The following is a 25,058-nucleotide window of genomic DNA, read 5'->3' on the forward strand; positions in this document are numbered from 1 at the left end:
GATTTGCTTTTAGAATTAATGTTTACATTTTATAATTAATATAGAATATTCGCGTTAAATGTTCATCTTTTCTTACTTGAGGTTTATCTTGTATTTGAATCAGAAATATTTAGTATTAATTCATAATTTTCCCAACTGGCCGGCATTCAAAATCTTGTCAATCTTTTCCCAAATTTAAACATTTTCCCCAATTTTGTAGGGCGGCTGCTATTAAAAATTTTCCATATTTTCCCCTAGATTCAGCACTTTTCCGTGGCGGCAATTCCAAAATTTCCAAAATTTCTCTCCAGATTTTAAAGATGCTGTTTTCTTCCAGCTTCATCGGCCATTTTGTTCAATTTTAACTTTTGCGATGGCTATTCATTCAAATTTTCAATAAGCTCGAGCTCATTTTCAATAAGTTTGAGCTTGTTATATGGAGCAAAACGGTTCAGATAAGAATACAGGTTGGACCATAAAAGAAGAAGGAAGAACCGAGGCCACCGACGACTAGGGCCGACCCAGAGCATAAAGGCCGACCCACTTGAGAGCCGACCCCACCTCGGCGCGCCTTCTCGATTTTAGGTCGAGAAGCGTCTTGACTTCTCTCCAGTTCCTATGCCAACCAATCGATGTTTGGGCCCAAATCTGATAAGAGAGCCCACACGTATCACGACCCAGTAAGCCCAACTATCTTGAGATGACCTAGGGTTGGAATTCGTAAAACCCTAGGGAGAAGATCGACAATAAATAGGAAGAGGAATCACCTATTGAAGGTAAGCTGAAATACACTCAAAGTACTTTGTTTGCTTAGTGATTCTCCCATAGCTGACTTTAGCATCGAAGCCCGTGTGACAGAAGTCACACTGGTTTAGGGTTGTTCAGTTTTGCAGGTATCCAGTCTCTGATCAACGAATGGTAAATCGAATGTTTGCAGCATTTATCGACAAAAATAGGTAGGTCTACGTGGATGATATGCTGGTAAGAAGCCAAAAATGTAATCAACATGAGGTAGACTTGGCAGAGACATTTGAAGTCTTAAGAAAATATAAGATGAAGCTAAATCACAGCAAGTGCACGTTTGGAGTGACCTCAGGAAAACTCCTTAGGTTCTTAGTGCACCAACGAAGAATCAAAGTCAGTCCAGATAAAATCAAAGTTGTGTTGGAGATGCGTCCACCTAGAAATTTAAAGCAACTACAGGGACTCACCGGAAGAATAGTAGCACTCAACAGGTTTGTTAGCCTTTCAACCGACAAGTGCCTACCATTCTTCAAAATCCTAAAGAAGAAAGGACAATTTGAATGGACATAAGAATGGGAGGTCGCCTTCAAGTAACTAAAGCAATACCTTGGGGCAGCCCCACTCCTCTCGAAACTGATCGCTGGTGATGAACTCTACTTATACCTAGCCGTATCTGACACCGCAGTGAGCTCTGCATTGATAAAAGAAGAGAATGGGCGACAATCTCCAATCTACTACATAAGTAAAGCAATGGTATATGCAGAGGTTAGATACCCACAAGTGGAAAAATTGGAATTAGCATTAGTCACCTCAGCCCGGAGGTTACGCCCGTATTTTCAAGCCCACAAAATAATTGTCCTCACCAACTTTCCTCTACGACACATTCTATAAAGGTCTGAGACTTCAGGACGGCTGGTAAAGTGAGTCGTAGAACTCAGTGAATACGATATCCACTTTAAGCCGAGGACTGCGATGAAAGACCAAGTCGTAGCGGACTTCCTAACACAGTTAATGTCGGTGGAACATCAAATATGTAGCATCGATCCACAGCTAGTTGAGGAAGAGCAGCCATGGACCCTTTACGTAGATGGACCCTCAAATTTTAGAGGATGCGGGGCAGGACTTCTACTGGTCTCCCCAGATAGGGAAAGATTCGAATATGCACTACGGTTTAGTTTTCATGCATCAAACAACGAGGCTGAGTACGAAGCTCTGTTAGCAGGATTAAAGGTGGCTAGATACATTGGGGTGACGAACATATTGATACTCAGTGATTCACAATTGATTGTAAGTCAGGTGAAAGAAGAGTTCCAGATCAGAGAGCCACGAATGGCGAAATACGTTTCTCAGGTAAGAGACCAGCTCGGCCAATTCTCGAAATACGAGATCCGACAAATTCCTCGTGCTCAAAATGTCAATGCATATGCATTAGCTCAATTAGCAGCGACTTATGAAACCGACCTGGGAAGAACCATGCCGGTAGAAGTTTTGCACGAGCCGAGTATAGAAGCTCAGGAGACAATGGATATCAACAAGCAAGAGCAACCAGAAGAGAACTGGATGAGCCCTTTGATCAAATATTTAAGAGATGGGACCCTACCTAATGAAAGGATAGAGGTCCAACAATGCCGACGAGGAGCGACTAGGTATGTGCTTAGAGATGGAAACCTGTATAAAAGAGGCTACTATTTGTGCTCCTAAAATGTTTAGCACTAGAAGAAGCCGACTACGTCATGAGAGAGATGCACAAAGGCATTTGTGGTAACCATTCTGAGGCACGATCCCTAAGCCACTAAGTCGTCCGACAAGGGTATTACTATCCGACCATGCTAAACGATGCAACACAATTCGTAAGAAAATGCGACAAATGTTAGCAGTTTGCAACGGTATCTAGCCAACCGCCGGAACCATTAACAAGCATAATGAGTCCCTGACCTTTTGCCCAATGAGGAATAGACCCTATAGGGCCTCTCCCACAAGGAAAGCGCCAGACCAAATTTGTAGTGGTAATAGTTGATTATTTCACCAATTGGGCCGAGGCAAAGGCCCTAGCTACAATCACTGATAAAAAGATCACTGATTTTGTCTAAAGTAATATAATTTGCGACTTTGGAGTGCCATACACCTTTATTAGTGATAATGGAAAACAATTCGACAATGCAACGTTTCGAGATTTTTATAGAGAGTTGGGCATTAAACACATTTGCTCTTCACCAGCACACCCACAAGTTAATGGGCAGGTTGAAGCAGTTAACAACATCATCAAAATGACTCTAAAAACCATATTAAAGAAACTTTAGGGATTATGGGCAGATGAACTTCCCAGTGCATTGTGGGCCTACAGAATAACACCATGTACATCAACTGGAGAGATGCCATTCTCATTAACGTTTGGTTCGGAGGTAGTGGTGCCAGTGGAGATTGACCTCCCTTCCCCAAGGGTAGAGCAATTCAGTCTACCTGAAAACGATGAGTCCATACAGCTCAACCTCGATTTGTTAGAGCAGCATCGAGAAACAGCGCGACTACGAATAGTCGAGTACAAAAATCGGATCGCTCGATATTACAATTCGAAGGTTAAAAAACGTAACTTCAAAGAGGACGATCTGGTATTAAGAAAGGTCATGCCTAATACCAAAAACTCAACCAGCGAGGCGTTCTGACTGACATGGGAAGACCTATACAAAGTTACTAAAGTGGTTCAGACGAGCATCTATGCCTTGGAAGACCAACGTGGGAAGACCTTACCCCACCCATGACACGCTCAGTACCTCAAAAGATACTACCACTAACTTAGTGATACATTCCATTTATTTTATAAGCATTTTATGTTATGGCACTCGCTTATCTCAGTCGACTAGGCTATTGGTTTATCCCTTTATTGTGCCTAGTTCTCTACCTGAACAGTTTTCTTTTTAATAAAAGTATACGACATTTGACATGATACTTGAGCTTTTATGTTTATTTTGAAATAAATTTCTCAAGTAGGGGGCATTGTACGTAAATATCTACAACTGGTCAAGAAACTCAGAATGGGGACAGACCTAGAAGCAAGCCAATAAAGGCTCAGCATGATCAAAACTAAAGCAGGTATAAAATCGTTTGGCAAATGCCAAACAGGTTGGAAATCCGAAAGTATCGACACAAGTTCTGCTAAGGTTAAATCCCAGGGCTGAAAATGAATGGTTAAAACCAGATGGGTGTAGAACCAGGCTCAAAGAGACTTGATCATGACTAGTCACCTTGAAAAAACATGAAAATCTGAAAGACTTCCGATTCATGAAGCAATACAATATCAGCAAGCCCAAGGTATACGACCAGTAGCAGAAACCAAACGTTTTAAAATCCAAAACTGGATGTGAAAGCCTTTGGTAAAAGCTCAGTAGTTTAGAAGCCTTAGCATAATTAACACTGTTGAGGAGTCAAACAACTGATTACGCATATAAACTACTTTGTAAAAGGGTCTCATAGCAACAATGGGCAACAAGTACTCTCAAAACAAGAGTCTTAACATGGTCACAACCTTCGTCTTCAATTTTGAGAGTGAGGCTATTGTCATATTGAGCAAAACGGTTCAGAAAAGAATAGAGGTTGGACCGTAAAAGAAGAAGGAAGAACCGAGGCCATCGATGACTGGGGCCAGCCCAGAGCATAAGGGTCGGCCCACTTGAGAGTCGACCCCACCTCGGCGCCAAGACCTTCTCGGCTTTAGGTCGAGAAGTATCTCGACCTCTCTCCCGGTTCCTATGTCAACCAATCGATGTTCAGGCCCAAACCTGATAAGAGAGCCCACAGGTATCACGACCCACTGAGCCCGACTATCTTGAGATGACCTAGGGTTGGAATTCGTAAAACCCTAGGGAGAAGATAGACCATAAATAGGAGGAGGAATCACCTATCAAAGCTAAGCTGAAATACACTCGAAGTACTTTGTTTGCTTAGTGATTCTCCCATAGCTGACTTTAGCATCAGAGCTCGTGTGACTGAAGTCACACTAGTTTAGGATTGTTCGATTTTGCAGGTATCCGGTCCCTTGATCATCGAGTTTGATGGGCATTTTTTAGAGAACTGGGAAGGCCAAAAATCCAAGCATCAACAAAGCTCATTTTCAATAAGTTCAGCTCTTTTGTAACTAATCAATGAACTTATTCTTGCTTAATTTTTTTGGTAGTTCTTCTTTGAATTTTTCGACATATATTACTTTATTCCAGCGTCTTTATTTTATTTATTTTTTTAGCTGTTATTTAGTTTCTCAACCTTACGACGGCACTCTACTTTTTTCGCGTGGATCTAATTTTTTTCGACCACCCATTTGTTTAACAGGTTTCCTTTTCCGATTAGCATAAGTTTTTTGGTCGTGGAAAATTCTAGCAACCATTATATAATATATTTTAAATTTTAATCTAATATATAAAGATATACTCATTCAAAATGTTAAATAATATATATTTTTTATTGGTATATACTAAATTATTAGGTTATATAATATTTTTTAATATAGCTTACAGCATGATAATAATATATGCGCCTAATTTTTTTATATAATACATAACGTTTGCTGCTCTATACTAAAATATTAGGTTATATAATATATACCTTGAAGTTTATGTTGCATATACCCTAAAATACACTTCATATTAACTTCATACCTTAACATATACAAAACATATACTCCATAATATTTAAGGTTTGTTCATCGTTCACGGTGCTAAACTAAGAAATTAAATACATAAACTTGATTTAATTAAAAGAGAAAATTAATATTTTTCTTCTTCTTTTTCTTCTTCCTTAACCGCCCCTCCCTCATATTTTCTCAATTGCAACAGCCCCTCCCTCAACGTCTTCTCCGACAAACCTTTCCTCCACATACAACAGCATGCAACCAAACCCACGAACCTAACTATGGCCATTTGTCCCTGACATAGTAAGAACACGAACTTCGAACCCACTATAGCCCATGAACAGACCTGTGACGGGCGTGTATGGCTTTCATCATATCTTTCAAACTTGAGGTCCGGGCATAGATATTCCATTGATACATATCCATTGCCTAAGAGAATGTCACATAGTTCCTCTATAGGGGTTATGATGTCTGCAGCCTTACTCTTTGACTCGATCCCTTGGCATTCCATTACATTTATTTGCAGGTTATGATGATTCGGCAGTGGATTATTATTGACGTCCGGCCGATTTTCTTTTTTGAAGTTCATCCAACCCGCCTTTATCAAAGCTTGAACTCTATATTCCAATGCAGTGCAGTTGTCTGTTGAATTCCCTATGACTCCTACGTAGTAGTCACAACAGACATTTGCATCAAACCATATTCGATATGGAGGCTTGATTGGATCTACAGATACAGGCGCCAATCGATTATTCAGAAATAACTGAGGTAGAAGCTCAGTAAAAGTCATGGAGATTGGGTCGAACTGAGTTTGTTTACGTAGCCATCTATTATTCTACTTGACTGGGGTTATGCTGAACGCACGCACTAAGCGTGGTAACAATTTTATAGATGCAAGCGCACACCTGTCAGAGTAATATAAAATGGATGGAGTATCCAAGTATCGATCCTCAAGGACTTCTAAATAATTTCCAAACTCTAAAGTTTTAATGAATAGTGAACGTTGAAATGAGTGGTTCTTGTAAAATGGGAAGTGGTCACAAATAATGGTTTTGGATTTGGGATTTGGTCTTATAATGGTAAAACCTAGCCCGAATTACTTCAAGTTAGCCAACAAAGAATCAAGGATATGCTAAGGACGATATGCATTTTACTTTAGGAACCAACGACTACGCTTTTCACTTGACTTATGTCTAAGCAAGTTCAAAGTCCTAAGATATTCCCTAATATGTCTATTATGAGAGATATCTTAGTTTTAGGATAGAAATAGTCGCAACCTCGGGTTAAGGTCCTATGTCTAGGCTACTTAACCGGAACCCTTATGTCTAAGGCGCTCCTCTCCTCGGTTTAACCACTCAACAATGCAAATAAGCAACCTTTTCAGTATTGACTTGTTAAGACTTACAGTGGCCTTCTCTAAATCCTAACTTTTTTGGAAAAACATGTTGAGCAATGAGTGGAAAGCAAAAACACTACTTCTTAGCAACCCTTTTTAGAAATAAAAGGCTAACTATCCATAATTGGGCTAGAGACGGGAATTTAGAAAGACATATTGAAGAAAATACAGCAAGTAAAATGGTTGAAATTGAAATGCATGTGTGAAAAACAAAAGTTAACTAACGGAGAGTTTTGCTCGGGATTGAGAGCTTCGCTCTTCTCTTTCAAGCAAGGGAGAGTGTCACGTGTTCTTTCCTCCAAAAACACAATTCTCTTAACTAAAAATAAAGTAAAGGCAAAGGAAAGATAAGCAAAGTGCTGGATTTTTATATATTTGAATAGGTAGAAAATAACTAAGTACAAACGGAAACAAAACAAAGCTCAATAAAGGAATGTAAAGTGCTCGGGATTTAAAAACTAAAAGCAACTAATGAAAGCAACTCAAAAGTACTTAGAAAGCAACAAAGAAACACTAAAAATGATCAAGAGAAGGAAGCAATGCTTGATGAATTTGGTGAAGAAGCTGCTGGAATTTATAGCTGTGCAGAATTGGTTAGATAGGTCCTAAAACGATGGTGGATCACCCATTTCCAACTTCTTTGGCTGACTAAATTGTGCTCAAACTGATAGTGGAACACTTCTTCTACACGTATGCATCGGTTGGAACCACCAAAACGCATTGGAAGACGCGTTTCATTAAGGGCAAAGTTGGAAGGAAAACAGTTTTCTGCAGCCTTCCCAGGCGCCTGGTGCCTCCCATGAGGATGTTTCTGACTTTTTGCTTCTTTTGATTAATTTGCACTCCCAAATGGTCCTAAAATGTCATAAATACAATATAAGCCAACCACAAACCATCATATATGATTTTTGCATGAATTGGAACTCAAACGACCGAAAAAAAGTCCGAAACAAAGTTAAAACATAGTAAAAACAGTATCTAAAACCTTCTTTTTACCCATGTAAACAAGCGTAATCACTACTGCCCTTGAGTATAGAATGTATCATGGTGTTGACCCCAAGGTTGGAAATTGTGACTGGCTGGGGGTCAGAAATTTTGAGAGGCATAAGGAGAGTAATGTGAAGTTGTATTGTTCATATATGGTTGATTATACCCGTATGGCATTGGGTAATAATATTGAGAGTATCGCGGTGTCCTACTATATGGCTGCTGTTTCCAAGAGTGTCAGTCTGCTCTTACCATTTTCACCTCACCCTCCCTCTTCTTCAAAGAACTTGCTTTCTTAATGGCTGATGTGTCATTAGCAGTACTAGTTATTCAACCATGCTTGACCCCATGTTCGATCCTTTCTTTCGATGGTCATAATATCAGAGAAATTTATGGAAGCGCTTCCTATCATCTGATCATAGACGAGATGTTTTAAAGTGTTGATAAATATAGAAGATAACTCTTTATCAGTTAAAGGAGGTTAGACTTGAGCTGTCGTGTCCCTCTATCTTTGGGCGTATTCTTTAAAGCTTTTTGTACTCTTCTTCTCCGTTCCTTGCAAATCCAAGCAATATGGTGCCATATTTATATTATGTTTATATTGCTTAAGGAACGAGTCGGCCAGATTCTTCGACAAGCTGACATAAGAGCTGTCCAACTACATGTACCAAGAGATGTCGGACCAGATAAACTATCACGAGAGCAGTGTATCAATAATTTGTCATTTTTGGACATACGCCATCATCTTCCTGCAGTACATTATAAGATGGTTCTTAGGACAAGAAGAACCATCGTACTTCTCAAATTTCGGCACTTTAAAATTTGAAGAGATGACTAAACCCATCACTAAGTACAATTGAGAAGCATCGATGTTGCCAAAAATGTTTGTCCCCTCGACTGCTCTTAATCTTTCCTCTAGAAGTTCTAGCTTCTCATTATCGGGGGAAATTCGTTCTTCTGAGTCTATCTTGGCTGGGAGACCACCGAGACTAAGAACTATAGGGGGTGCCATGATTTGCTCGGGCTCTCAAAAGATAATGTTGGTTGGGACTTGCTGATCTCCCTTAACAAAGGGAGGTGGGTACTGACAAACTGGAATGTCATACAGAGGGTTATACGTTGTATATAGTGGCATAGAGCCCTATGCTACTGGCCTAAGAGGTTGGCCAAACCCAGGTGGATAAGACAGGGTTTCTTGCGGGGCATGGACGAGATTGCTAGATGTAGCGGGATCTGCAAGCATCTTTGCTTTTTCTAGCGCGAGGAGGATGACATCAAAATTTTCACTCAATTCCTCAATATATTTCCTTGTTTTCTTTTGCTCAACTTTTTGATCTTCCATTATTACTCTCACCCTGCGTCTGGTACAGTAAGTGTGATGTGGTGCCAGTCAATTAAGAAAATAGAAAATAGGAGAAGAGAAAAAGAGAACCATAAATAAATAAATCCATGATTAAATAGGGTAAATAGATAAATGAAGATTACAATAATGAAACAAAGCAACAATTGTGCCAAATTTGTACCACAATGCTTAAATCATTAAATTGAAAATACATTAAAGCAAAGTATTAATAAAACTGTCCCCAATGTTCTAGATCTCGCCGAAGTTTGCCAGCTCTTGCCATTCAGCTGTGTAGGGGCAATGGTACATGTGAGAGTTCATGCTGATGGATCGGTATGACAACACTAGAGGGGGGGTGAATAGTGTTAAAGATCAATTTACTAAAATCTTTCGAATTTAAGCATAAATCAAATAACCAAGTAAATTTTTTAAACAAAAACAATTTATGCAATATTTAAAGCAACTAAAAATATCATGAAACAAATATTCAAAATAAGCACAATATATATTTGCAATAAAAGAAAATATACTTAAAAGATAAATTGCAATAAATAAAAAGTAAGGGATAGAGAAAACTTCACCCAAGAGATTTATAGTGGTTTGGCAAACCCTCGGCCTACTCCACTCCCTGAGCACCTCTCGAGATTTTCCACTAAGCACGATCCTTTTACGGGTTCAAGATCGGAAACCCGATCCTTTTGCGGGATCAAGACCAAACCTTACAAACCGCTCTTTTTACGGGATCTAGAACTAAACTCAATCTTTTTCTTGGGACAAAGATTAAAACTCACACTCCGTTCCTTTTACCGGGCTCAAGAACGAAACCCAAATAAGTGTGAAAATAAGAATTTTTCACACACTAAAACTCTCAAATAGAGTAGATTTTCAAATTTAAGCTCACAAATACATCAATCCTCACACAAGAAAATCTCTCACAAGAATAAAAATAGAAGTAGAATTGAGAGCTTGGAGAGAAGAACAATGGATTATAGAGGATTTAAAAATAAGAAAATTGGTATATATAAAATGGGAGAGAATAGGGGTTTAAATAGGGGAGGAAAGTGAGTAAAGTTGATTTGAAACTAAAACCAATTTGGGTCATTTGATCTTAATGATGGAAGATGAAAGGTGGAGATTGAATTTAAAAAGTAATGATTATATTATATTATATTATAATATATAATAATAATATAATATAATATGTAACGACCCAGAATTTCCCCCACACTTCTAAGTTACATTAACTACCCAACTGATTAAACTTAACCCCAAAACGCATGATGCCAACTCCCTATGCAACAATTACATACAATCAAGTTCCACCTCTGGTCAATTCAACAATAAATCAATTTCATAGAATATCATTCAACAACATCCGTGGACAACCTCCCGGGGCAATTTTATTATTCAAACTAGGCAAAACTCATGAATGGTAGAGAACTAAGATAGACACCTATCCTGAAATAAAGTCAATACCAAGTGGGAACCTCCCAAATTATTCAAACACGAGCAAATAGTTTATTGACCATAACATAAGGTCTTAATTAATAACTTAAGCTAAGTAAGAATGACTATGCAGCCTATGGTCCTCGCTCATCATGCCTCCTCTATCTCATCACCATGGTCGCCCACGAGTCCTTCACCTGAAACAATCATTGTAGGGGGGGGGTGAGTATATAAAATATACTCCATAAGTAGCCCTCCCCAACAACACACACACATCATGCTCAACTAAATCATGAAACATTCATAGTCATGCCTTTCATCACATCATGCATTCAAACATAGACACATCCCATAAAATTTGGTGACAACCATAACCAGGAACACGTTAACTACCAACCTCTAGTCTACCTAACATCCCAAATACCTCTACGCTTATCACAGCTATCCTAGCCTTCCACAGTTAACTCCTTCGAGTAGAGTCGGCCCCTGACCATTTTTACCCAGAGCCCCGACACTGCTGCATCGGCCCTCGACCATTTTTACCCGAGGCCCCGATGACTTCACCATCTATTGGCCCTTGACCATTTTCACCCAAGGCCCCAATAGCCTTCCTTCCAAAGGACTCCTCGTATCGACCCTCGACCGTTTTTACCCGAGTCCTCGATACTATAGTGACGTATCAGCCCTCGATCATTTATACCCGAGGCCCTGACACTCACTCATTCATTTCCTCCAAGAATCCAACTCTCACCAGAGTCTTACTATATACTTTCTTAAGCCATTACCCTTGCATCTTTCAACTCACAACTACAAATCATCATGCTTCCACAACTTAAACAACATTCTAATAATGAAATAATAAACCGATCATGCTCTCACAATATAACTTTTCTTAACAACGGCTTCACAATGAGGTTCGTCGCAACAAGGCATAACCAAACAAATTTTAAACCATTGGAATCCGACACAGTTCACCTAAAACACTTAATATCCAGCATCGATATTCAATAAACATTACTAAGTATCATAACACACAAGACACGCCGAACAACTCATGCATATTCAGACCACAAACATTTCCACAGCAATACTCAGCAGTTTTGCAAAGCAAAAACCTCACCATTTTCAGCGACAAATATCCAACACTACTCCAATTATACCGATTAACACAACGAGAATTATTTAGCACAATGACGTAATAAAATTAGTATTAAACGCCACAAAATCAGCACATTAGAGACCATTTAGCATACATTAACGCACGCACACGCCCCTTGTCTACTTACTCACAACCGCGCCCTTAAGTTTTGCGTCGACCTCACACCTAAGCACTAAAACAGAAAAATACAGCAAGTTACGTACACTATTTAGCCTTCGAAATCAATTCTAAAAGGGTTCAAATGACTCATTACCACCAAAACCGACTTCGTATAGGTGTGGGTCACCTAGATCTAGCTCGCCAAGGTGTGGGTAGCCTAAATCGAGCTTCTAACGGATGTGGGTCACCGCCAAACGTCCTAAACGCTGCTGTAACGCACAAATCCCGCCGCTGGAGTCGCTGTTCGTCGGATCATAGCAGCAGATCGTCAAGGTTCGCCGCGGATCTGAACCGTTCGTCGTGCGCCGCCGGTTCGCCGCTGTAACAACCTGTTCGCCGTGCCCCGCCACGGATCTGGCCCGTTGCCGTGTGCCGCCGCGAGGAGGAGCGGTGCTGGTTCGTTGCAGACCGCCGGGGAACGCGCCGCCGCTGCTGCAGATCGCCGGGACGTCGGGGAAGTCGCGCCGCCGCTGCTGCTGCTGCTACGGGTGTGGTCGCCGGCCGCCGCTGCTGCTGGGAGGCGTCGCCACTTCCGTCGCCGCCGTGAGGTGTGGTCGCCGATGAACAAGAAGAAGGAGAGGGGTGGGTGACGGCTAGGGCAAAAGGAAGAAGGAGAAGAAAAAGATGAAGTCCCTCTTTTTTTTGTTTTCTTTTTTTTTTCCTTTGTTTTAAAACCAAATTACCCCAATAGAGGCCCAACAAGTCCAAGCCCAAAAGATAAGAAATCCATCCCCCTTTAAAACAAGATCCACCACACGGAGTCCGGTAAATATTAATTTAATTGGAGTTTAGAGCCCGATAAATATAGATAAATTTAATTAACAATTAATTTAAAAATTAAATGAAAAATCTCCTGATTCGAGACTAACTAACCTGAGGGACTCGGGGCGTTACATAATATATATATATATATATGTAACGGTAACTATGATTTTTTTTTCTCTTTTTTTTTCTTTTTCAAACGGTAACTATGATTTTTTTCTCTTTTTTTTTCTTTTTTCAAACGGTAACTTTTTACCTTTTTTTTCATTTTTTTTTCTTTTTTTCTTTTTATTTTCAACAATACAGCTCGCCATAATATTTGTCCACGTCATCTTCTCCGGTATTTTCTGTTCAACTTGTCTCGATCATAACTTCTTCATTTAAACTCTGATTTGAGCCATTCAAATTGCGTCGGATTTGTCTTGTTATGATCTACGCTATGGACACTTTGAAATACAAAAATCATCAATAGATTAAGTTTGTTATCATCAAAACATATGGTATGATTGAAGCTCGAAAAAGCCAACAATCTCCCCCTTTTTGATGATGACAAACCACTTAAGAAAAAATATCTTCAAAGTGGCATAAGAAACATATTCAATAATATAACTTTATTTTTCTCATACTTTCTCCCCCTTTTGGAATCAATCAAAAAGGATAAAGAAATATTTTCATTTTAATACGAATTGTAATAAGCACAAATCATCAAAACATATAAATTTAGAAGTTCACTTTCCATAAAAAAAATGCAATCAACATAAATCAATAAGTATTTCATGACCACAAAGTAAAACATGAGACTCCCCCTAAATAAATGAATCATGTAATAAATTCACAAGGGCGATAGACTAAATTTTCAAATAATTTAGCACCAAAGTTTCTATAGAAAGCTTCAAATTTACTTCCAAAAAAAATTAAGGAGACTAACACTACAAGATTTTAATAATAATGCTAAAATGCAAATATCATTTAATAACTCAAATAAATATGACATTAACCCAAAGATACCAACTTCAATAGATAAAATTTAAATAAATTTAAGCTCTTTGTACCAAAATAAAATTTTTTAAGGACAGACGAAATGATAGAAACTCAAGACAATGTCTTAAACAAGATACCAAAATGTTCCAATCAATGATATATCAATTTCAATCCAATTATACCAATTGTTAAAAAAATACCAATTGTTCTAAAAAATAATCAAATTTGTTGAGATAAAAAGAACATTAATTTTAAGCAATAAAAACAACAGTTTCATTAATCAACCAATAGGGGTTCAAGAAACAAATAAACTATTAGAATTTCCCCTCCAAAAAGTAATTCAACCATTAATTCCAAGTATCCAAAAAAAATATTTAACATTGAAACCTTTTATAAAGATTCAAGCAAAGTAAATAATATATTCAACCTCGTATAACATAACAAAAAAAATTAATGAAGAAAATTAACACTGCAAACATCACTATCAAACAAACTCCTCCAATAACAAAATAATTTTATTTTCAAATTGTAACTTATGCTCCAATAATAACAAAAAAAAAAGTAAACATGTCCATAAAGAAATATCACAATAATATTGTCAATATCACAAAAAACATATCAATGCTCATTTAGAAATAACAAAGTTACCAAAAGGTGATGTTCCACTTGAAGCACCAAAAGAGAGTTATAGAATTGTTTTTGTGATCATATTCTTTTTTAACCAAGCAACCATTTCAAATTTGAATTTTGAGCCAACCTACAAAAGATTTTCAAAAAGATTTTGGTACTCATACTTTATTGGGTCTATGTTAGTAGAATTAACTTTTGGAACCCATTTATTTTTAGTTTCATTTTTCATAACATTCAATTTGGGCAAATAACAAGTATAAGATTTGTGTCCAAATTTGCCACAAAAAAAACACAAAATATTATGCATGAACTTTTCTCTTACAAGAAATTTATGCACATTCTTTTTCATGTAAGAATTCTTTCTATAATCATGAAAATATTTTGGTCTATGGGATATATTTCTTTTTCCATAAAAATTAGGAGCATTTTTCAATTTATAGCAATTTGGTCTAATATGACATTTAACTCCACAATAATGACATGTAGGCACAAATTTAGCATTATGCACCAATTTAGATTTAGCATGAAAATGATTAGGCACAAATTTAAGTACATCATGCTTATGCACATCACACTTTGGCACAACATTAGACAAATTTTTATTATGCACATTAGAGGAAGCTTTCACAAAAATTGTTTTGAAGTAGATGGAGTAGAACTCTCATAACATAACCTAATCCTCTTTTATCATTACAAGATTTGCCAATATCAATAATTTTTATCTAATTTTTGTGCACCTATTGTCAACTTCTTAATGTTTTCTTTAGCACATTCAAGCTCATTTACAAGATTTGACTCTTTTTCTCTAAGAGCTTTAACAAGTTCATCTTTATCAAAAATATCATGCTCGAGAAGTTTAATTTTATCTAATAAAGCAAGCTTCTCATCACATGAAATTTCAATTACATCATGCTTCACAACATCGTTGACATTGTTTTTCAAGCATGCATTTTCTTCAACCAAAGAATTATTTTCAATATTCAAAGCATCTATTTCATCTTTTAAAGATTTAATCTCATTAGACATGCTAGAATATTTCTTTTTGAGAGCTATGTATTTTGAGCATACTTTTTCAAATTCAACTATAATTCCCTCATATGCATCCATAAGCTCATCATAAGAGGGTTTTTCAATACTTACCTCATTGTTGTCATCTTCTTCATTTCCGAATGCCATAAAGCAAATATTTGAAATTTCTTCATCTTCTTTGTTATTACTCTCGTCGGAGTCATCCCAAGTAGCTTTAAATGCCTTCCTTTTGGATTTCTTTGAAGAAGACTTTAGTTGTGGACAATCATACTTCACGTGTCCCACTTTTTACACTCATAGCAAATAATATCTTCATGTTTATTGATCTTTTCTCCTCTTGATTCTTGGTGGGAATTTCTTCTTGAGAAATGCTTCTTCTTAAAGTGGTTTTTGAATTTCCTCGTGAGATAAGCAGGTTCTTCTTCGTTGAGCTCAAACACATCATTGGACTCCTTTTGGTTGGATGTGGACTTCAAAGCAATACTTTTATTCTTTTTGGACTCATCCTTCAAGTGCTCCTTCATGGTAATCTCACGAGTCATGAGTGAGCCAATAAGTTCCTCCAAAGGAAGTTTGGTGAGATCTTTGGCTTCTTGGATTGCCGTCACCTTTGCTTCCCAAGTCTTAGGAAGAGACCTAATGTAACGCCCCGACTCCTTCAGGTTAGTTAGTCTCGAATCAGAAGATTTTTCATTTAATATTAAATTGATTGTTAATTAAATTTATCTATATTTATCGGGCTCTAAAAATCCAATTAAATTAATATTTACCGAACTCTGTATGTTGGGTCTTGTTTTAAGGGGAATTGACTCCTTCTTCTTGGGCTTTGATGGTTGGGCCTCCATTGAGGAAAAATTGGTTTTAAAACAAAACAAAAAAAAATAAAGAAACCCTACCCTTTCTCCTTCTTTCTTCATGGGAGGCGCCAGGCGCCTGCGTGCCTGCAGAAAAACAGTTTTTCTTCCAACTTTGCCCTTAATGAAACGCGTCTTCCAATGCGTTTTGGTGGTTCCAACCGATGCATACGTGTAGAAGAAGTGTTCCACTATCAGTTTGAGCACGATTTGGTCAGTCAAAAGAGTTGGAAATGGGTGATTCACCATCGTTTTAGGACCTACCTAACCAATTCTGCACAGCTATAAATTCCAGCAACTTCTCCACCAAAATCATCAAGCCTTGCTTCCTTCTCTTGATCATTTTTAGTGTTTCTTTGTTGCTTTCTAAGTACTTTTGAGTTGCTTTCATTAGTTGCTTTTGGTTTTTAAATCCCGAGTACTTTACATTCCTTTATTGAGCTTTGTTTTGTTTCCATTTGTACTTAGTTATTTTCTACTTATTCAAATATATAAAAATCCAGCACTTTGCTTCTCTTCTCTTTGCCTTTACTTTATTTTTAGTTAAGAGAGTTGTGTTTTTGGAGGAAAGAGCACGTGACACTCCCCCTTGCTTGAAAGAGAAGGGCGAAGCTCTCAATCCCGATAAAAACTCTCCGTTAGTTAACTTTTGTTTTTCACACATGCATTCCACATTCAACCATTTTACTTGCTGTATTTTCTTCAATATGTCTTTCTAAATTCCCGTCTCTAGCCCGGTTATGGATAGTTAGCCTTTTATGTCTAAAAAGGGTTGCTAAGAAGTAGTGTTTTTTGCTTTCCATTCATTGCTCAACATGTTTTCCCAAAAAGTTAGGATTTAGAGAAGGCCACTGTAAGTCTTAACAAGTCAATACTGAAAAGGTTGCTTATTTGCATTGTTGAGTGGTTAAACCGAGGAGAGGAGCGCCTTAGACATAAGGGTTCCGCTTAAGTAGCCTAGACATAGGACCTTAACCCGAGGTTGCGACTATTTCCATCCTAAAACTAAGATATATCTCATAATAGACATATTAGGGAATGTCTTAGGACTTTGAACTTGCTTAGACATAAGTCAAGTGAGAAGCGTAGTCGTTGGTTTCTAAACTAAAATGCATATTGTCCTTAGCATGTCCTTGATTCTTTGATGGCTAACTTGAAGTAATTCGGGCTAGGTTTTATCATTATAAGTCCAAATCCCAAATCCAAACCCATTATTTGTGACCACTTCCCATTTTACAAGAATCACACTATTCTTTAAAACTTTAGAGTTTGGAAATTATTTAGAAGTCCTTGAGGATCGATACTTGGATACTCCATCCATTTTATATTACTTTGACAGGTGTGCGCTTGCATCTATATAATTGTTACCACGCTTAGTGCGTGCGTTCAGCATAAACGCCCAGTCAGCCTTGCCCGGCGATGATCCGTGGGCCAGATGATATCCCTATATAGGCTTCATCCCCGAAAGAATGGTAGCCGTGAGGGATACTTCAGTAAATTAGGTGGCCTTGCTGCAAGGATGCGTGAACCGGACGATATCTCTATATAGGCGTCCGATATCCCTATATAGGCGTCATCCCGTGAAGGATGGTAGCCGTGAGGGATACTTCACCAAATTAGGTAGCCTTGCCCGCGAGGATGTGTGAGCCGGACGATAACCCTATGTAGGCGTCATCCTCGAAAGGATTGTAACCGTAAGGGATACTTCACCAAATTAGGTGTCTTTTAATCCTAAGAGCACTTTTTGCTGCAAGAGAGTGAAAAAAGAAAAAAAAAGATTAAGGACAAACCTTGATAATTATGGGAAGAGTGAAAATTAATATCTCAATTCCAATAGAAGAAGTAACAAGATAAAGTGGGCTCCTAACAAAAAAAATTATTAGAATAATGCCGGGAGAAAAAACTTTCAGTTGAAAATGCAGTTTGAAAAACAAATTCAATGAAAAGTTAAAAAAAAGATTGTTAAAATAATAGGAAAATTTTAAAAGCCTCTCAGCCGGAGGTGTTTAAAAAAAATTAAAAAAATGAAAAGAGTTAAAAAAAACTTTGAAATAGGTTTTTTTTTTTAAAACATAAAAAAGAGTTTTTTAAAGAAAAAAAATAAAACTTTGAAAAAAAAATTAATGTTATATTTTTTTAATAAATTAAAAATTAGTTTTTTGTTTAAAAAAAAAAAACTTCCTGCTACGCAGGGATGTGTTATTTAAAAAAAAAAGTTTTTGAAAAGCCTCCCATGGAAAAAGTGAAAAAAAAATTTCGGCAAGTGTTTAAGGATTAAAAAATTCGCAGAAGTAGTAAGGATAAATTTCTTACTCTTTGTCGATGGAATTAAAATGGACGAACAGAGGAAGGTAACCTCAATGATATTTCAAAGCTGATAAACAAGGGAAGAATGTGAATACTAAAAGCCAATAATTTAAGAAAAAAAGGGAAGAAATTTTGAAGCCAACATTTTTACTAGACTTCTGCTGTTCTTCTACAAATGCACCTGAAGGCTCAATTTATAGGCAAAGACTTGGGTTCAAACCATAAGAATAATCCAAATCCCAATTCGAATAGGATTCTTTTTCAAATTATGATTGGAAATCTGATTTGATTCTTAAATTACATTTGACCCAAATGAAATCCCATCTCAAATATGATTTTCTTTTTCAAATTATGGTTGGAATTTGATTGGATTCTTAAATTTGACTCAAATCAAATCGAAATCTGATGGGATTTTAACTCAAATCAGCCCCAATTATGATTCTTCATTCAAATTCTAAATTTGATTGGATATTAAATTTAAATCCAAATTTTCAAATTCGTCTCAAATTTGAATTTGAACTATGATCAAACTATTAAGTTACGTTGGATAAATTCCATATTTTTCAAATTTGATCAAAAATTAAATGTTAACCATAATTCAACATTCATTTAAAGTTGGATAAATTCCAACTTTTCAAATTCATTTCACATTTGAGTTTGAATTATATTTCCAACTTTTAAGTTACGTTGGATAAATTCCAAAAATGAAATGTGAACCATAAATCCAGTGTTTAATTTAAAGTTGGATAAATTCAAAAAAATTTTGAATTCATCTCAAATTTGAATTCGAATTATATTCCGACTTTTAAGTTGGGTTGGATAAATTCCATATTTTCAAATTTGATCAAAAAATTCAAATTTGAACCATGAATCCAGCGTTTAATTTAAAGTTGGATAAATTCTAAAATTTTGAATTCATCCCAAATTTGAATTCAAATTATATTCCGACTTTTAAATTGGGTTGGATAAATCCCATATTTTCAGATTTAATCCAAAATTTGAATTATATTCCAACTTTTAAATTACGTTGGATAAATTTCATGTTTTCAAATTTGATCCAAACTTCAAATTTGAACCATAAATCCAGCGTTTAATTTAAAGTTGGATAAATTCTGAAATTTTGAATTCATCCCAAATTTGAATTTGAATTATATTCGGACTTTTAAGTTAGGTTGGATAAATTCCATATTTTCAAATTTGATCCAAAAATTCAAATTTGAACCATGAATCCAGAGTTTAATTTAAAGTTGGATAAATTAAAAAATTTTGAATTCATCCCAAATTTGAATTCAAATTATATTCCGACTTTTAAATTGGGTTGGATAAAACTCATATTTTCAGATTTAATCCAAAATTTTAATTATATTCCAACTTTTAAATTACGTTGGATAAATTTCATGTTTTCAAATTTGATCGAAAATTCAAATTTGAACCATAAATCCAGCGTTTAATTTAAAGTTGGATAAATTAAAAAATTTTGAATTCATCCCAAATTTGAATTCGAATTATATTCCAACTTTTAAATTAGGTTGGATAAATTTCATATTTTCAAATTTGATCCAAATTTCAAATTTGAATTATAAATCCAGCGTTCAATTCAAATTCATTCCCAATTCGAATTTGAATCATATTTTGACTTTTAAATTAATTCAAAGTTAAAAAACTTCTGAAGATAATTTAAATTTCAATTGATAAATTTCAGATGTGTCATTTTAAATTGTTCAAATTTATTGTTAATTGGACCTACAACGATATCTTGGTCCACGATTAATATTTTTTTTCAAAATTTTGACTTAAATTCATCTTTTTGATTGCACAATATTTTCGAAATTCAGCTACAATTATATTTGGCATAAATTTCGAAAAGGGGCATTTGTAAAACCAAAAATTTTTGGCCAATCATAAACGGCCACGTCATTATCTATTTTATTTAGGGATTAATTATATATTAACCCTAAATTAAAATTAAACATAATTTGACAATTAAAATATGTAATTGGGTCATAGGAGTATTGAGTTTGGAATCGATTTGGTTCACAAACTTGGCCCAAAATCGAATTTACCAGGAATTAAAGTGGATTAATATTTAATTCTAAATAAATCTATTTAACGAATTGGGCTTGGCCTAAAATTATCCAAGCCAAGGGCCCACCAAAGCCTATGAAAATCTTTATAAATAGAAGGGTTCTCATTCATTTTGGGGGTTCAGGATTTCATAATTAAGAGAATTCACACAAAATTGAAGACTCTCTGAAAACTTGAAGACTTTCGAAAAACATAGAACTTCGATCTGAATTCAAGAAGAAGCATCTCAATCTTCATATTAAGTTCGACAAAAGGAATCAGAGGATAAAGATAAGAGATTGAATCCACTATATAATACATACTACAGATATAAAAGTTCAACTACACGAAATATAATTTCTCCTGAAATTTCGTGTGAACACACGCCTCTACATTTCATGACGTTTATTAAGCATCACCAAAAATGTGATTTTTTTGTGACGGTTAGAAACATGTCACGAAAAGTAAAAAATTCAGAACATTCCATCATTTCCTGCCAAAAACGCGTCTCACCCTTTTGTGACGTTTTTTAAACGTTATGAAAAATAATTTGTTTGCAAACTTCACGAAAGGTAAAAAATCCGTAAATCTCAATTTTTTACCTAAAAAAACGTATTTTTTTACGTTTTGTGACGTTTTTATCAAAATGTCAAGAGTGTTTTACTCTTCATTAACGTCACGTAAGCCAAAAATTCTAGTAGTGGTAGCTCATGTCTGTTATAAACCTATGTAAGGTCATTTCTTTTATCAATGTGAGATCCTTAATAAGGAACCACCCATGATTTGTTGGGAGCTCTGCCCCTTTCGTTAGAGCCTCGTACAACTCGGTGCACCTCTACCTCACAATCTTTGTCCTTCCTGGTCGGCCACCCTCACCTATAAAAGGGAGAGTGCAATACGCGAGTACAACATCAGTGTCGAGTTTTCTAGTTGCAGCATCATTTGATCCCCAGCGTATACACCAATCTGAGGGACACGTGGACCTCTCTAAAATTCATTGTCAATAGTTGGCACCATTTGTGGAAACAACGTTTTCAAGCCAAATGAAAACTTATTCTTCTCATTTAGACAATCTGACAATGACCTCGTGCAAGAAGTCATCCTACGAGGAGTCTTAACGCGACAAGGCTACTGGCAATGCAGCCCCTACCCCTTCTACTCCACTTAAGGTCAGGGGAGTTAAAGTGTAACGCCCCCAATTTCACTACAAAAAAGGGGTAACCTGGCCATAATAACTATTCACCCCCTTCTATTTCCATTAAGAAACATAAACAAAAGGTCCGTGGTGTGTCTATCACAACCTGTAACGCCCCACGTTCTCTGACTCGTTTATTCTAAGATATGATTGTGCCTTTGAATTGTTTCCCTAAGCTAATAATTTTAGTTTTTGAATCTTCTAATTTTGGAGTTCTGATGTTGGGTAAATTAGAATTTAGTTTAATTCTGTTGGATTAGGATAATTTAAGTTCTCGATCAGTGCAGGAGATTTTTATTTAAATCCTAAATCCATGGTTTTGGGACACTTACTTTCTACTTATTGGATTATTATTCTTGGCTTTTAGAGTTTAAGTTATCTGTTTTATTTCGGATTGTTGTGGGTTTATTTTATTTCTAAAGTGAAATTTTTGGCTTGTTGTTTTGGGACTTTGTGTTACTTATTTGGGCCTCATTTAAGATTTGGGAATTGGGCTATAGGTTTTAAAACAAAATAAAGAAAGAAAAAAAACCCTAAATCTATTTTGTTTTTTTCTTCTTCTTTTTTCTTTTTATTCTTCCTTTCTTCTTCTTCTTCCTCTCGTTTTGGAGCCGCCGCCCCCCCTTCCCTTGCTTCTTCTTCTCCAGCAAGTCCTCACCGACGACGACACCTCTGCGGCGAGCGACGACATTTCCAGACGACGGCGCTTCTCCTCCATCGACGACGACCCACGCGAGTTCCCCTGCGGCAGTGCGACAAAACCCACGCGATTTCAGCCCCCCACCCGCGTTGTTGAACGGATCTGTTGGAGTCCGACGGCCGGTGACAAGCGCTGATCAGAACCGGCGGTGCGACGACACTCCTGCAGCAACCACGACAGTCCGAGCTTAGATCCGGCGGGGGCGGCGTGTTTTCCTTCGGAACCCGACGGTATCAGCGGCTGCCCGACAAACCAGCTGCGTTTCCGTTCAGATCTGACGTCCCACTAGCAAACGACGACCAGCTGTAGTCTTCCCTTCTACCCACAACCCCTCGACGACCCACGAACCCGCAACCAGCACGTGAATCAACGCTTCGGTGACCCGTTTTGTGATTCCAAAGCGAGCAAAAGTATTCCGACGCATTTTGGCATTTACCCATACCAAATTGGAGCTCGATTCGTGATACCCATCCTTGTTCGAAGCTAGATTTAAGTTACCCATTACTTTTCGGTATCAAACCAGCAAGCTCGAAGCTTCTCGAACCCGAATTCGGCAGCTCAAGCCTCCTCGGCGTCTACCCATTTCAAACCCAAGAGGTTTTACTGTGAGTTAGTAGGTAACGACTCACCTCAACTTGGTTTCAATTATGTTCAAATGTTCCTAATTGGCTACTAACCTCGAGATCGTACTCTTTTCTTTTAGGAAGTGTTCAACAAGCTTAGGAGCTTTAGGACATTTGTTTGTAAGTAGTTCTTACTGGAGGGATTGGTTGTTGTGTGCTGATATGATATGGTTGTTTGCTCGTGTGCCCATGTGTGATATTTGCATGTTGCTTGTCGTTGTTATCATTTAGTAAACGTCATTGTTGATAAAACGGTTGATACATCTTGGGAAAATTATGTGGTTGTGTGAATCAATTGTAGCCAGGTAATTTTGGATGACCATGATGGAATTGTTGTTATGTTCTAATTGGTTTTCGTGATGAAATTTGTGTACCGGTGCTATAATCTATTGTTTCGAAAGCATATTGAATATTTATGAGAAATCGGTTGTTTTTGATGTATGCTGCGTACTTATCAATTATATTTTGGTTAAGTTGTTGGTTGTGCCTTTCTGTGAACGATGCCTGTTGGAGCTGTTGGATCATGTTGGACTATTTTAGATTGATTGGCTTTTACATATGATCGTTTTGGTGTATCGCATATTAGACTATTATGAGATTGTTGATGCATGAGGCATGACGTAGTAACAAGTAGGACTCTTGTGAGAATTTTGGGACATAACAAGGTAAGTAGCACGGGGGCGGGTGTGTGCGTTGATGTGTGTTAATAGAAATTGTTCTTGCTAATTTTACATTATAAACATGTTTCTCTTATTATTTTAATTGTCGGACAGGTTTGTGAGGTCGATGATGTTATTGTAACTTGCGGTTATTTTATATATTGGATATGTATATGACTGGTATTCATGTTTGTTGTCTGCAACTTTAGGAACTTACTGATGTTGTATGGTTGGAAGTGATTAGGATTTGTTATGTTGTGAAAAGCATGTTATGTGAAGAATGTCAAAGGGTTGTTTGTTGAAGCTTTGTGTGCGCTATGCTGTGAGCAGGTTGGTTGTTGTCAAACTTTGTGTTTTTGAGATCTGTGATGCATTGAAATCATACTAGTGGTTGTGTCGTGATGGGCGTTGTGGTGGTTGGTGTTATTAGGGAAGTAGTACTGAAATCTTGGTTGGAGACTAGAAATGTTATGTGGAGTTATGAAAGTTATGAAGTGAATGGGTGAGTGTCAGGGCCTCGGGTATAAATGGTCGAGGGCTGATACGTCACTAATTGGGTATCGAGGCCTCGGGTATAAATGGTCGGGGGTCATACGCCAATATTGGATAAAGATGAGCGTCGAGGCCTCGGGTATAAATGGTCGAGGGTCGATGCGAGGAGTCTTTTGAAAGGAGAACTATTGGGGCCTTGTGTATAAATGGTCAAGGGCCAATAGATTGTAAGACATCGAGGCCTCGGGTATAAATGGTCGAGGGTCGATGCAGCGTTCAAGGCCTAGGGTATAAATGGTCGAGGGCCGATGCTGCAGGGTCGGGGCTCTGGGTATAAATGGTCAGGGGCCGACTCTGCTCGAAGGAGTTAACTGTGGAAGGCTAGAGTAGCTGTGATAAGCGTAGAGGTACTTGAGATGTTAGGGAGACTAGAGGTTGGTAGTTAATGTGTTACTGGTTGTGGTTGTCACCGAAGTTTATAAAATGTGTCTATGTTTGAATGCATAATGTGATGAAAAGCATGACTGTGAATGTTTCATGGTTTAGTTGAGCACGATGTGTGTATGTTGATTCTTTAATAAGCATGACACGTTGTTCCTTGATAAGTATGCTGCTTGTGCATGACCCTTCAAATAAGAGTTGTTTACTGAGTACAGTGGTTGTAATCATCCCTCTTTTTCCCCTCCAGTTTATAGGTATCGAGCTAGCTCTTGGGATGGTGATGGCGAGAAGGAGGCTTGATCGGAAAGACCATTAGCTATGCTGTGTGCAATTAATTTCTTTTAGTTAGGATAGTTGTGGCCATTTAATGTTGTAGTTGAGTTGGTAGTGGTTGGTTTTGTTTAGTTTTATTGTCTAAAGGATGTCGTAAGGTTGCCGATTCATTGTTCTTTTAGAGCATTAATTTTGTTAGCCTCTTGAACTACTGG

General features: G+C 37.2%; 1 long non-coding RNA gene across 2 annotated transcripts; it reads right to left on the bottom strand.

Annotated features, from left to right (window-relative positions):
* Positions 1-10,402: 10,402 nt before the first annotated feature.
* LOC111022478 (uncharacterized) lies at positions 10,403-12,626 on the bottom strand. Of its 2 annotated transcripts, XR_002602973.2 has the most exons (3): positions 11,928-12,626; positions 11,802-11,846; positions 10,403-10,712 (listed from the first exon to the last, which is right to left on the bottom strand). It is a non-coding gene; the product is annotated as an uncharacterized LOC111022478 (long non-coding RNA). The 2 variants fall into 2 exon arrangements; XR_015789439.1 differs by having other exon boundaries at positions 11,802-12,626.
* Between the last annotated feature and the right edge of the window lie 12,432 nt (positions 12,627-25,058).

This window comes from Momordica charantia (assembly GCF_013281855.1).
Source record: "Momordica charantia cultivar OHB3-1 chromosome 2 unlocalized genomic scaffold, Mcharantia_2.0 BLBB01000002.1, whole genome shotgun sequence".
In the NCBI taxonomy this organism is placed as follows: domain Eukaryota; kingdom Viridiplantae; phylum Streptophyta; class Magnoliopsida; order Cucurbitales; family Cucurbitaceae; genus Momordica; species Momordica charantia.